The sequence below is a fragment of the Odocoileus virginianus genome, chromosome 4 (genome assembly GCF_023699985.2).
Source record: "Odocoileus virginianus isolate 20LAN1187 ecotype Illinois chromosome 4, Ovbor_1.2, whole genome shotgun sequence".
NCBI lineage: Eukaryota > Metazoa > Chordata > Mammalia > Artiodactyla > Cervidae > Odocoileus > Odocoileus virginianus.
Genome location: NC_069677.1, coordinates 9,059,613 through 9,072,738, shown reverse-complemented (window position 1 = coordinate 9,072,738; position 13,126 = coordinate 9,059,613). Strand labels below are relative to the sequence as shown.

General features: G+C 35.9%; 1 protein-coding gene across 1 annotated transcript in view; it reads right to left on the bottom strand.

Annotated features, from left to right (window-relative positions):
• LOC110133383 (solute carrier family 15 member 2-like) overlaps positions 1–13,126 on the bottom strand; it is a 71,498-nt gene that overhangs the window by 37,716 nt on the left and 20,656 nt on the right. The window contains 1 exon segment of the mRNA XM_070466052.1: positions 9,442–9,555. The gene's annotated coding sequence lies outside the window, so the exon portion shown is untranslated.

Here is a 13,126-nt window from a genome sequence, read left to right as displayed (position 1 = left end):
CAAGGATGGGCTCAATAAAGGACAGAAATGGTATGGATGTAACAGAAGCAGAAGATATTAAGAAGTGGCAAGAATACACAAAAGAACTATACAAAAAAGATCATCATGACCCAGATAATCATGATGGTATGATCACTCACCTAGAGCCAGACATCCTGGAATGCGAAGTCAAGTGGGTCTTAGGAAGCATCACTATGAACAAAGCTAGTGGAGCTGATGGAATTCCAGTTGCACTATTTCTAATCCTCAAAGATGATGCTGTGAAAGTGCTGCACTCAATATGCCAGAAAATCTGGAAAACTCAGCAGTGGCCACAGGATTGGAAAAGGCCAGTTTTCATTCCAATCCCAAAGAAAGGCAATGACAAAGAAAGCTTAAACTATTGCACAATTGCACTCATCTCACATGCTAGCAAAGTAATGCTCAAAATTCTCCATGCCAGGCTTCAACAGTACGTGATCCGTGAAATTCCAGATGTTCAAGCTGGATTTAGAAAAGGCAGAGGAACCAGGGATCAAATTGCCAACATCTTTTGGATCATTGAGGTTATGTTAACTAACCTTATTTTAATAATCATTTCATGAAACACATACCAATTCATCACATTGTTCGTTTGTTCCATTGTCCAGTCATGTCCAAGTCTCTGCAACCCTGTGGACTGCAGCATGCAGTCCAGGATGCCAGGCCTCTCTCTCCCTCGCCATCTCCCAAAGTTTGCCCAAGTTCATGTCTGTTGCATCAGTGATGCCATCGAGCCGTCTCATCCTCTGATGTCCTCTTCTCCTGCCCTCAGTCTTTCCCAGCATCAGGTACTTTTCCAATGAGTCAGCTGTTCACATCATATGACCAAAATACTGGAGTTTCAGCTTCAGCATCAGTCCTTCCAATGAGCATTCAGGATTGATCTTCCTTTAGATTGACTGCTTTGATCTCCTTGCCGTCCAAGGGACTCTCAGGAGTCTTCTCCAGCACCTCAGTTCGAAGGCATCCATTTTTTGGTGCTCCACCTTTTTCATCTCTCACAACTGTACGTCACCACTGGAAAGACAACACCTTGACTCTACACACCTTGGTCGGCAGAGTAATGTCTTTACTTTTCAACACACTGTCTAGGTTTGTCATAGCTTTTCTGCCAAGAAGCAATCATCTTCTGATTTCATGGCTGCAGTCACCATCTGTAGTGATTTTAGAGCCCAAGAAGAGGAAATCTGTCATTACTTCCACCTTTTCACCCTTTATTTGCCATGAAGTAATGGGGCCAAATGACATGATCTTAGTTTTTTTAATATTTAGTTTTAAGCCAGCTCTTTCACTCCCCTCCTTCACCCTCACCAACAGGCTCTTTAGTTTTTCTTTGCTTTCTGCCATTAGAGTGGTATCATCCGCATATCTGAGGTTGTTGATGTTTCTCCCGCCTATCTTGATTCCAGCTTGTAATTCATTCAGCCCAGATGTTGTGCTCAGTGTAAAGGTTAAACAAATAGGTTACAGCAGATGGCCCTGTTGTACTCCTTTCTCAATCTTGAGCCAATCAGTTGTTCCATACAGGGTTCTAACTGTTGCTTATTGACCCGCATAATGTTTCTCAGGAGACAGGTAAGATGGTTTGGTATTCCCATCTCTTTAAGAGCTTTCCACAGTTAATTATGATCCATGGGTCTTCCCTAGTGGCTCAGCTGGTAAAGAATTTGCCTGCAATGCAGGAGACTCCAGTTCTATTCCTGAGTCAGGAAGATCTGTTGGAGAAGAAATAGGCTTGTTGGGCTTCCCTGGTGGCTTAACTGGTAAAGAATCTGACTGCAATGTGGGAGATCTGGGTTTGATCCCTGTGTTGGGAAGATTCTCTGGAGAAGGGAATGGCTACCGGCTCCAGTATTCTGGCCTGGAGAATTCCATGGACTATCCATGGAGTCTCCATGAGTCAAACATGACTGAGCGACTTTCATTTGTTTCAGACAGTCAAAGGGTTTTGTATAGTCAATGAAACAGAGGTGGATGTTTTTCTAGAATTCCCTATATTTCTTTATGATCCAGCAAATGTTGGCAATTTGATCTTTGGTTCTTCTGCCATTTAAAAACCCATTTGGACATCTGGAAGTTCTTGGTTTACATAATGCTGAAGCCTAGCGTGCAAGATTTTAAGCATGACCTTACTAGCATGGGAGATGAGTGCAACAGCCCGATGGTTAGCTCACTCTTTGGTACTACCTTTCTTGGGAATTTGAATGAGGATTGATCTTTTACAGTCCTGTAGCCACTTCTGGGTCTTCCAGATTTGCTGACAAATTGAATGCGTCACCTTGATGGCATCATCCATTAGGGCTGTGAATAGTTCTACTGAAATTCTGTCTCATCCATTTGCTTAATTAACAGCAGTGCTTCTTAAGGCCCACTTGACTTTCTCTCCAGGAATGTCTGGTTCTGAGTGGTTGACAACACCATCATGGTAATCTGGTTCATTTATGTCTTTTGTATACAGTTCTTCCATGTATTCTTTCCATCTGATTTTGATCACACAGTACAGCTTAAATTTATACAATGTTAATGTCAATTATATCCCAATAAAGCTGGGATAAAAAGAATATGCTTAGAATTATGTGAGGACGGTTCTGGCAGAAAGCCCCATATTTGAGAACTTGTCTTACCCACTGTTCCCTACATTTTAATGTATAAGAAATGCATCAAATAAGGAGATAACTGAAGCAAAAAAGATATTATCTCATTCCTCGTTAAGCTACTCATTTTATCCAAGAGGGATATAGAGAATGATATACTAGGTATTCAATCCATAAAATGGATCTTTAAGAACATGTTTCATTTATGTGGGAAATAATAAAAGGGGAACAGCTAAGCTGTTTAGATTGCTGAGATATAACTTGAGAACATAACATGTGTTATGTAGCCAGCCTTATCAGCTCATATCGCCTTATACCCATTTCTGATAGAGTAAACACTAATAAGAGAAATCTCAGTGTAACAACTTTCAGTAAAAACCATTATAATTTGTATTTCTATATTAAAATGATACTCTGCTTTGAATACTGGAACTTGCTTTAGTTAAATAGTAAATAACATAATTGTGGTATTAGTGAATAAAACAGAAATAAAAGTGAAGACATAAATAGAATATAGCTGAAGGTAGGTTAGAGAGAGAAAGGGAGTGAGTACTGGGAGAAATTAAAAACAAAACTTATGGATTTAAAATATATGTGTTTGTGTATGTATATACATATATATGTGTATACATATACATACATATATATATAAAACTAGAGAACTTCTGATGGTAAGAGGTAAGGCTGACAAAGATCTGTATAGTCAAAAATATGTTTTTTCCACTAGTCATGTATAGATGTTAGAGTTGGACTATAAGAAAGCTGAGCGCTGAAGAATTGATGCTTTTGAACTGTAGTGTTGGAGAAGACTCTTGCGAGTCCCTTGGACAGCAAGGAGATCCAACTAGTCCATCCTAAAGGAGATCAGTCCTGAATATTCACTGGAAGGACTGGTGCTGAAACTGAAGCACCAATACTTTGGCCACCTGATGTAATGAACTGACTCACTGGAAAAGACCCTGATGCTGGGAAGATTGAAGGCAGGAGAAGAAGGGGACAACAGAGGACAAGATGGTTGGATGGCATCACCAAGTTGATGGACACGAGTCTGAGCAAGCTCCAGGCATTGGTGACGGGCAAGGATGCCTGGTGTGCTGCAGTCCATGGGGGTCATGGGGTCACAAAGAGTCAGACATGACTGAGCAACTGAACTGAATTGAAGGGAGAATTAAAAAAAAAAATCTTAATTGCCAAAACTTGGAAGTAACCAAGATTCTTTCAGTAAGTTAGTAGATTTATAATAATAATACAAATAATTATTCCCACTAGAAAGAAATGAACTATCAAGCCATGAACAAGACATGGAGGAAATCTAACTGCATATTATTAGGAAATTAAAGTACAATCTGAAAAGGCTGCATAATGTATGATTCCAATTAGAAGATATTCTGGAAAAGACAGAAAAAAGATCACTGACTAACAGAGGTTGGGGTGTGGAAGAATGAATCGGTAAGCATAGGATTTTTAGGGCAGTGAAACTATCCTATATGATGCTACAAAATGGTGGACAAATGTCATTATACATTTGTTGACACATAGAATGTACAACACAAAGAATGAATTCTAAGGTCAAATATGGACTTTGGGTGATGGTGTGTAAATATAGGTTCATCAGTTATTTTTAAAAAGTACCACTCTGGTGCAGGATGTTCATAGTAGGGGAGGTTGTGTATGTGTGGGAACAGGGAGTATATGAGAAGTCTCTGTATTTTTTGCTCAATTTTGCTGTGAAACTAAAAGTGCTCTTAAAAATAAAGTTTATTATTTAAAAAAAAATAGTTGCTTCTGGTTAGTGACTCTCAACTATAGTCTAATATTTATAATTTCCCTCAATTATGGTAATCTTTTCAGGTTGCATGTAGTCAAACAGTTGTACACTTAAAAACTATACAGTACTGTATGTCAATTACATCTCAATAAAACTGGGGGAAAATGGAAATAATATTGGCTTACACTTGGGTGGTTCAGGTAAAGTTGGTCCTCAGTGGCCAGATTTATAATTTGCTTTGAAGACAGAGCTTACAGGGCTATTAACAGTATTGGACTTAGTGCATGAGAGAAAGAGAAAAGTGAAGACTAACCCCCAAGTTTTCTGATCTAAAAAACTGGATAAATGGTGGTATAATTTATTGAGATGAGAAGCACCAGATTAGAAGATTGTATAAGAAAAATCACAACTTCAGTTTTTAACATGGTACATATGAAATACCTAGTAAATATTCAGGTGTGTATGGATAGACAATTGGACATAGAGGTCTGAAGCTCAAGGTAGAGGCTAGACCTGAAAACTATCTGGGAGTCATTGATTATAGGGGGTTTACTTGGAGCTATAAGATTGGATGAATCTTTTGGGTAGTAAATCACAATGGTTAAAAAATTACTGTATTTTTAAACTATACAATCAACAAAAGCTGGCCCATTTTGAAGTTAATATCCAATTAAGTAGGAGCAGTTTTTAGGCCACATATTAAGTTGCTATAAGATACCTTAGTATGCACTGCATGAACTCCAGGACTATTTACATCATTTGATAAGGAAACCTGCTAAAGTTTCTTTTGTGCATGCGGTTCACAGGGCCATTTTATCATTTTCAAGGCTCAAGTTTCTATTTATTATACAACTAGAGTATGGCATAAGAATGTTCAACTTGATGTGATGGTTGTAAAATAACCTTCTCAAGTGACAAAAACCCAAACATTCTGAGTTCCACTTTTCTTAATAGATTTCATTCTATGGAGGTTCTAAGCACAGTATTATAATGCTGTTAGTTGAAATATTCAGTTTTAAGGATATGAGATTAGCCTTTTAATATGAGATGCTTAGTAAAGGAAATGGGTTTTTGATCAAAATTATAACTTAGAATAAAAGAGTTTTTACCCATGGTAAATATATTCAGATACCGAAACCAATGTTTCTCATTGAGAGCAATACTGCCCCCTAGGAGACGTTACAGAAATGTACCTGAGGGGTTGCTTGTCCTAGTGAATTGCAGATTAAAAGTCTCTTGATGAAAGTGAAAGAGGCAAGTGATAAAGTTGGCTGAAAACTTCTAACATTCAGAAAACTGAGATCATGGCATCTGGTCCCATCACTTCATGGCAAATAGGTGGGAAAACAGTGGAAACAGTGACAGACTATTTTTTAGGACTCCAAAATCACTGCAGATGGTGACTGAAGCTTGACTGCAGCCATGAAATTAAAAGATGCTTGCTCCTTGGGAGAAAAGTTATGACCAACCTAGACAGCATATTAAAAAGCAGAGACATTACTTTGCCAACAAAGGTCTGTCTAATCAAAGCTATGGTTTTTCCAGTAGTCATGTATGGATGTGAAAGTTGGACTAATAAAGAAAGCTGAGCACCAAAGAATTGATGCTTTTGAACTGTAGTGTTGGAGAAGACTCTTGAGAGTCCCTTGAACAGCAAGGAAATCCACCCAGTCCATCCTAAAGGAAATCAGTCCTGAATATTCATTGGAAGGACTGATGCTGAAGCTGAAACTCCAATACTTTGGCCACCTGATGTGAAGAAGTCACTCATTTGAAAAGACCCTAGTGCTGGGAAAGATTGAAGGTGGGAGGAGAAGGGGACAGCAGAAGATGAGATGGTTGGATGGCATCACCAACTCAATGGACATGAGTCTGAGTAAACTCCATTTCAGGAGTTGGTGATGGACAGGGAGGCCTGGCGTGCTGCAGTCCATGGGGTCACAAAGAGTCAGAAACGACTGAGTGACTGAACTGAACTGAACTGAGTGGCATATAGTAGAAGGGGAATTTAGGAATCTTAAATGTCTTGCAATGCAAGGACTAATTGTGCACAATAAAGAACTCTTCTACATTCTGCAAAACTTCTGAAAATCCAGTGGGATATTCATGTTCTTGTAAGATCTGTTGATAATTTTAAGGCCAGAAATAATTGCATTTTTATATACTAAAAGTAGTCTTCTGTACAGATTTAAAATTCTCTGAAATTTCCAAGGATGCAACTATCATGTAAACTGAAAGAAGACTTCACTTTTTTTTCAGAACTTCATAAAGATTTTTTTAAATTGTTTTTGAAAACACAGTGATATCTATGCTGTTCTTAGATATGCTGCTCATTGTCTTTGGGTCAGTAATATAGCACCTCAAAACTTATCTGTGTATGCAATTTATGAATATAAATATATATACTTTTCCAGTCTTTATTTTAAAAAGTTAAATGAAGAGAAAAACTATTGATATATGAGTTGATTATTGCCTTGCTTCTTTTAATTCCAAATGTATTCATTAAAAGTAAGTGCAAACTTACAGCACTCTCTTATGTCTTCTGGCCATGCCCAAATATTTCACAAGTAGAATATATATTATTTACTCTAAATTATTTTTATTTTATTATTAATATTACACTAAATTTTTTCAAAGATTCATGTAACTAGTTGTTATTAAGCTATGCAACTCATTGCAGGATAGTAAAGAGGAATTAAAATATGTTATCTGAAAGAGGGTGTTGAGTTGGCTAAGGTTGAAAATAGGATGATCGCATTAACAGTAAAAAAGGGCTTATTTCCTCTTATTAAAAAACTTAGTTTGGATAAAATATACCAAGAAAAGAAGCCACCATTTTTAAAAGAAATTATAAGTGGTTATTACTGGTATAACAAGACTGATGCTGATTTTTCCAAAACATTTTTGAATCTAAAATATTTCTAAATTCTTTTATTAATTCTATAGTTTGTTGGTTTCTTTTGATTTTCTATGTAGACAATTAATTGCTACAAATAGTAATAATTTTATTTCCTGTCTCCAGTTGCTATTTTCATTTCTTTTACTTGTTATACTGCATTTTCTAGAATTTTCAGTACAACATTGAATAGAAATGGAAATGCTTCTGGAGTTTCTATATATTAGTATAATGTTGACAGTAGTTTTGTTTTTTGTAATTAACTTTTATAACATTAATGAAATTCCTTTATCCAAGAATGGACATGTTAATTGTTGTTAAAAGATTTCATACCCATAGTAAATTTCACCTTCTTGATTACAGATGCATTAAATCTACCATTACAAGAAACTTTTCAATTTCATCTATTTCTGTTCATCTTTCTTTTATTTATACAAACACATATATGTAACTACATATTGTAATATATGTACATACATCCATCATGAAAGTATACTATTATGGGCATACAAATTCAGACCAGTGTATCCTCCTAAAAATGGAAACTTTGTCATTATTTGGCTACTCAAGAAATCAGATACTACAATTTCACCTCTGAAGTTAGGAATAATAGCACTAAAGATATAAATAACTGAAAGTTCAAAAGACCTTTCCTGGTCCCTAATTAATTCCTAGTTTTATACAACCATAACCACAGTTTTATTTTACCACCCATTTTTAGCTCCTCCCTTATTTAGTTCTGTTAAAAACCTAGAGCACGTCAGTCTTTCCCAGATGATTACTTTATTGTTACTAACATGGTGAGATTAGTTTTAAATATACAGAAAGTCCCATTCTTCCCCAGAGAGTTTCAACCTGCATGCCTTTATTGAATGTACAGAGCATCTACTGTGTATCAGGTACTGGGGCCAGGAGTTAGTATTCAGTGATAAGAAAACTAAACAAGATAACTGTCTTCCTGGAGCTTATACTTTGGAAGAGAGCAAATCAAATACAAATTTATAAATGACGATTGATATAAAAAAGATATTGCTCTGAAAGTCTATAACAAGGGACATGTGATCTTTTCAGAAAGGTCAAGAAAGGCTTCCTTGATAAAGTAAACCTTGAGCTGTAAACTAAAGGAGAAAAAGTTAACTGCATGAAAAGAAAGACAGATTTCTAGCTGAATGGACAGTCTGTGTAAAGTCCCTGAGATAGGTAAAAAAGTATATGAGTTCAGTTCAGTCGCTCAGTCGTGTCCAACTCTTTGTGACCCCACGGACCGCAGCACGCCAGGCTTCCCTGTCCATCACCAACTTCCGGAGTTTGCTCAAACTCATGTCCATAGAGTCAGTGATGCAATCCAACCATCTCATCCTTTGTGGTCCCCTTCTCCTTCTGCCTTTAGTTTTTCCCAGCATCAGGGTCTTTTACAATGAGTCAGTTCTTCACACCAGGTGGCCAAAGTATTGGAGCTTCTACTTCAGCATCAGTGAATGAATATTCAGGACTGATTTCCTTTACTATTGATTGGTTTGATCTCCTTGCAGTCCAAGGGACTCTCAAGAGTCTTATAAATACTCGAATACTTATAAATTTTGCATCTCTGACCTACACCTCTGAGCTATAGACACGTAAGTCCCACACATCTCTGGTTTGCATAATTAGATGAATCCTGCCTTTCACTGGGAGGAAGCACAGTTAGCCATAGGTTATAGCCTGGTTTTGTACGAGGTGAATTTTAAATACCTTTTAATAATAGATGTGTAGGACTTCTGTATCTACAGCTCAGAGGTGTGGGTCAGAGATGCAAAATTTATAAGTTACCAATATGTAAGTATTGATTGTAACTGGAATATGGAGATTACCTGAGGAAAGAAAATAGAATAAAAAGAAAACAAGACCTAGAATTAAGCTTTGAGAAACACTAGCTCTAATGACTGAGTAGAAGATTATAAACCAGCAAAGAAAAGGCAGAAAAGTATCTAGAAAGATAAGAGAAAAGCCAGTAAGGCATTATGTCACAGAGTCAAAAGAAAATGAATAATTTAATAAGGTAATGGTGAATACTGTTAGATGAATAAAAAAGAAATCTTCTCCTTATCCAAATTTTAGACCATAACAGTATGGCTCCACTGTGAGTTCTTAGTTTTGCAATTACTCATGCTATGTATACTTACTTAGAGCATTCATCAGGCCATTGTTGTCATGATGTTATTCTGACGAGCCACTATCTCAGGAATCCTGCATTGTGGCAAAGTAGACATGCATAGGATGTTCTCAGACATAGTTCCCTGGATCAGAAGGAGAGGATATGCATTCTTCACCTTCTGAATCACTGGCACTATTCTCACTGCTTGAAGGTGATGAACTTTTGGAATCTGATGAACTATCACAACTACTCATCTGGTCCATTTAGACTAGCTTCTGCTTTCAGTTCTGAAAATTTAACAAGTTAATAGTTAGGTTAAATAAATATTAATAACTATAAATATTAATATAATAAAAATGTAAATGTGTCAGTTCCTAATGAACTTGAGGAATAAATAAGACTAAACATACTTTCATAGCATTTAATGTATAATCCCTCTTCCTACCCTCAAGTTCTTTTAACCCTACTCTCCAAGAATAATGACTCAACACTTTCTTGTGATCATATGTTTTAAAATTCTGCTTCAAAACCAGCATTCTTGCTTCTGACAACCACCTCACCTATTGTTAGAGCTTGAGTGTGGTCTTTGTCACTACTTAACCAATAATTTTTTCAAAATGGCAACTTTTGTAGCAAAAATTGATTGCATCTCTGGACCCATAACTTTTTTTCCCAGCTCTTCTCTGATAGTACTTATTTTTCCCTGTTCTGTGGACAACATACATAGTCCATGTGCATGTGTGCTCAGTCACTAAGTTGTGCCCAGCTCTTTGCTACCCCATGGACTGTAGACCACTAGTCTCCTCTGTCCAGGGAATTTTCCAGGCAAGAATACTGGAGTGGGTTGCCATTTTCTTCTCCAGGGGGTCTTCCCAACCCAGGAATTGAACCCACATATCCTGCATTGGCAAGTGGTTCTTTACCACTGAGCCACCTGGGAAACTCTACATATTCCATGGATACCACCTCCCCCCAAATTAAAGGCTCCTCTATCATCAAAACAAGCTATATTCAATGTTTGGATTATGAAAAGTAAAAGACATGGGTAATTTTAAATTTAAATACCATATTTACTTATACCATTAAACACACCTGTTAACTCAAAATATAAAAAGAATATGGACATTTCAAACTGTGAAAATTAAAATTTATTTTGATAGAAACCATCCTGCAATTCTTTTCTTATTCCCCCAATGCACGTAACACAAATACATGTAATACAATATAGAGAGATGAATTTTGTCAGTTTTATTGAGGTATAATTGGCAAAAGAACTTGCACATATTAAAAATGCACAACATGATGCTTTGATTTATGTATACATTGTGAAATGATTGCCATAATCAAGTTAATTAACATATAACCTCATATAGTTCCCATGCCGTGTGTGTGTCTACTTTTGTAGCAATACTTGTCTGCACTAGCCTGTTGCTATATATCCCTTTTAATCTGAGAGAAGGATAAGCCTATCTGGGATGCCTTCTGTAGCTAAGTTAGGGGTCAGGGCATCCTGGGCATGAACTGTCATCCTCTGAAGGGGGAGGTTATAAGATGTCCGACTATGCTACTACTCCTATAGCCCTTCATGGGGTCTCTAACCAAATTACCTTCCTCTTTCCATCTTTCAGAGTTCTCTTTTGATTATCCTTTGTATTATTTCCAGGGTTTATAGCTTAACTTCATAGGGAAGAGCAGAAATTGATAAGGTTATGTCATTTTGTCCCACAGTACATTTTAAAACATTGAATTTATACAGAATATGTTCTTTACCAAAACAAAATTTAAAATTTATGAATGGAAGCTAGATAATCTTCAAGTACTTGTAGAAGAAAACACTCTTCTAAAAAAAAAACCCATGGTCAAGGAAGAAATGAAAACAATTTCAGAAAATATTTCTAATTGAAGGAAAACAAAAACAGAACTTATCAAATTCTGTGCAAATAAAGTACAGTTAGGAGAGAAATTTAAAACATTAAATAATTATATTGGTGGAAAAAGGAGGTCTTAAAGGAATTAAACTGTGCCTTAAGCTAGAGAAAGAAGAGCAAAGAAAACTAACACAAGCAGAAGGAAAAACAGTAAAAGCAAAAAACAAGACAACAGAAAAAAGTGAAAATAAATGAATCATAAATTGATAGCTTGATATAGATAATGTTGATAAAACTCAACCAGGTTTATGGAGAAAAAATGATACTAGATATAAGTCACTAATATCAGGAGTGAAAGAGGTGACAGCACTACAGATCTTACAGCAATAAATGATTAGGAAGGAACATTGTGAGGTACTTTATGCCCATTTACTCAATAAATCAGATGAAATGGATCACTTACTTGAAAGGCACAAACTACTAAGGTTCATTCAAGAATAAATAAATAACTTGAATATCCAAATCTTCTAAAAAACGTAGGTTATAGTTAAAACTCTTCACGTAAATCTCCAGAAATAGATGATTTCACTAGTGAATTCTACCAGTTATTTAAGGAAGAAATAATAGGAGTTTGATAGAAACTCTTCTGTATAATTAAAGAGGAAAGAATACTTTCTGGATCATGCCTTAGGGCCAGAGTTACTGATGCAAAATCCAACAGAGACATTAACAAACCAAACACCCAATAACCCATATAAACACAGACCCAAAAACTTTAAACACAATTTTAGCAAATTAAATTTAATAATATAGACCAGAAGGTTTCAACCAGCTATGATTTTGTCACCTAGGGAGACATCTGGCAACATGTGGAGACATCTTTGGTTGTCATAACTGGGGACAAGTAGTGATACTAACATCTAGTGCGTAGAAGCTAGAGAGGCTGCTAAACACTTTACAATGCACAAGACAGCCCCTGACAAGGAACTGTCCAATTTCAAAGGCCAATATTACTGAGGTTGAGAAATGCTAATATATTAAAAGGCTAATACATCAAGACTAAGTGGGGTTTTCCAAGAAATACAAACTTTAAAAAATCAATCCACATAATTCACTATATTAAAAATGAAAAATTAAAACACATCTCAAAGCAGCAGAAATCTCAACAGTAATTCTTGATAGAAACTCTAAGCATAATAGAAAATTAAATTAACCTGATAAAGGACATCTAGGAAAAGGCTACCACTGAAATCATACATAATTGTGAAGAACTGAGTATTTTCCCTCTAGCATCAGAAACAAGAGATTTTCCACTTTGATCATCTCTAGTCAATGTTGTATCGAAGGTTCTAATTGGTGTCATAAGTCATGAAAAAGAAATAAAAACCATCAGTTTGGAAAAGGAGAGGTAAAATTGCCACTGTTCACAGATAACATGATTGTAAATGTAGAAAACCTGATGGTATCTACAGTAAATCACAAGAATAGTGAGTTTAGCAAGGTTAAATATACAGGAACAATATACAAAACTCAGTCTATGCACCAGAAATTAGAAATTAAAACTATATAAACAAGAGAATTTATAATAGCTTCCAAAAATTACATAATTACAGATAATTCTGATAAAACATTTGATACACCTGTATGCTGAAAACCATAAAGCAGTTGTGACAGAAATTAAAGATAAATAAAGGGAGAGAGATACTGTTTTCATAGATCAGAAAACTCAATATTTTTTTTTAGATTTTTTTAAAATTTATTTTTATTAGTTGGAGGCTAATTACTTTACAATATGGTAGTGGTTTTTGCCATACATTGACATGAATCAGCCATGGATTTACATGT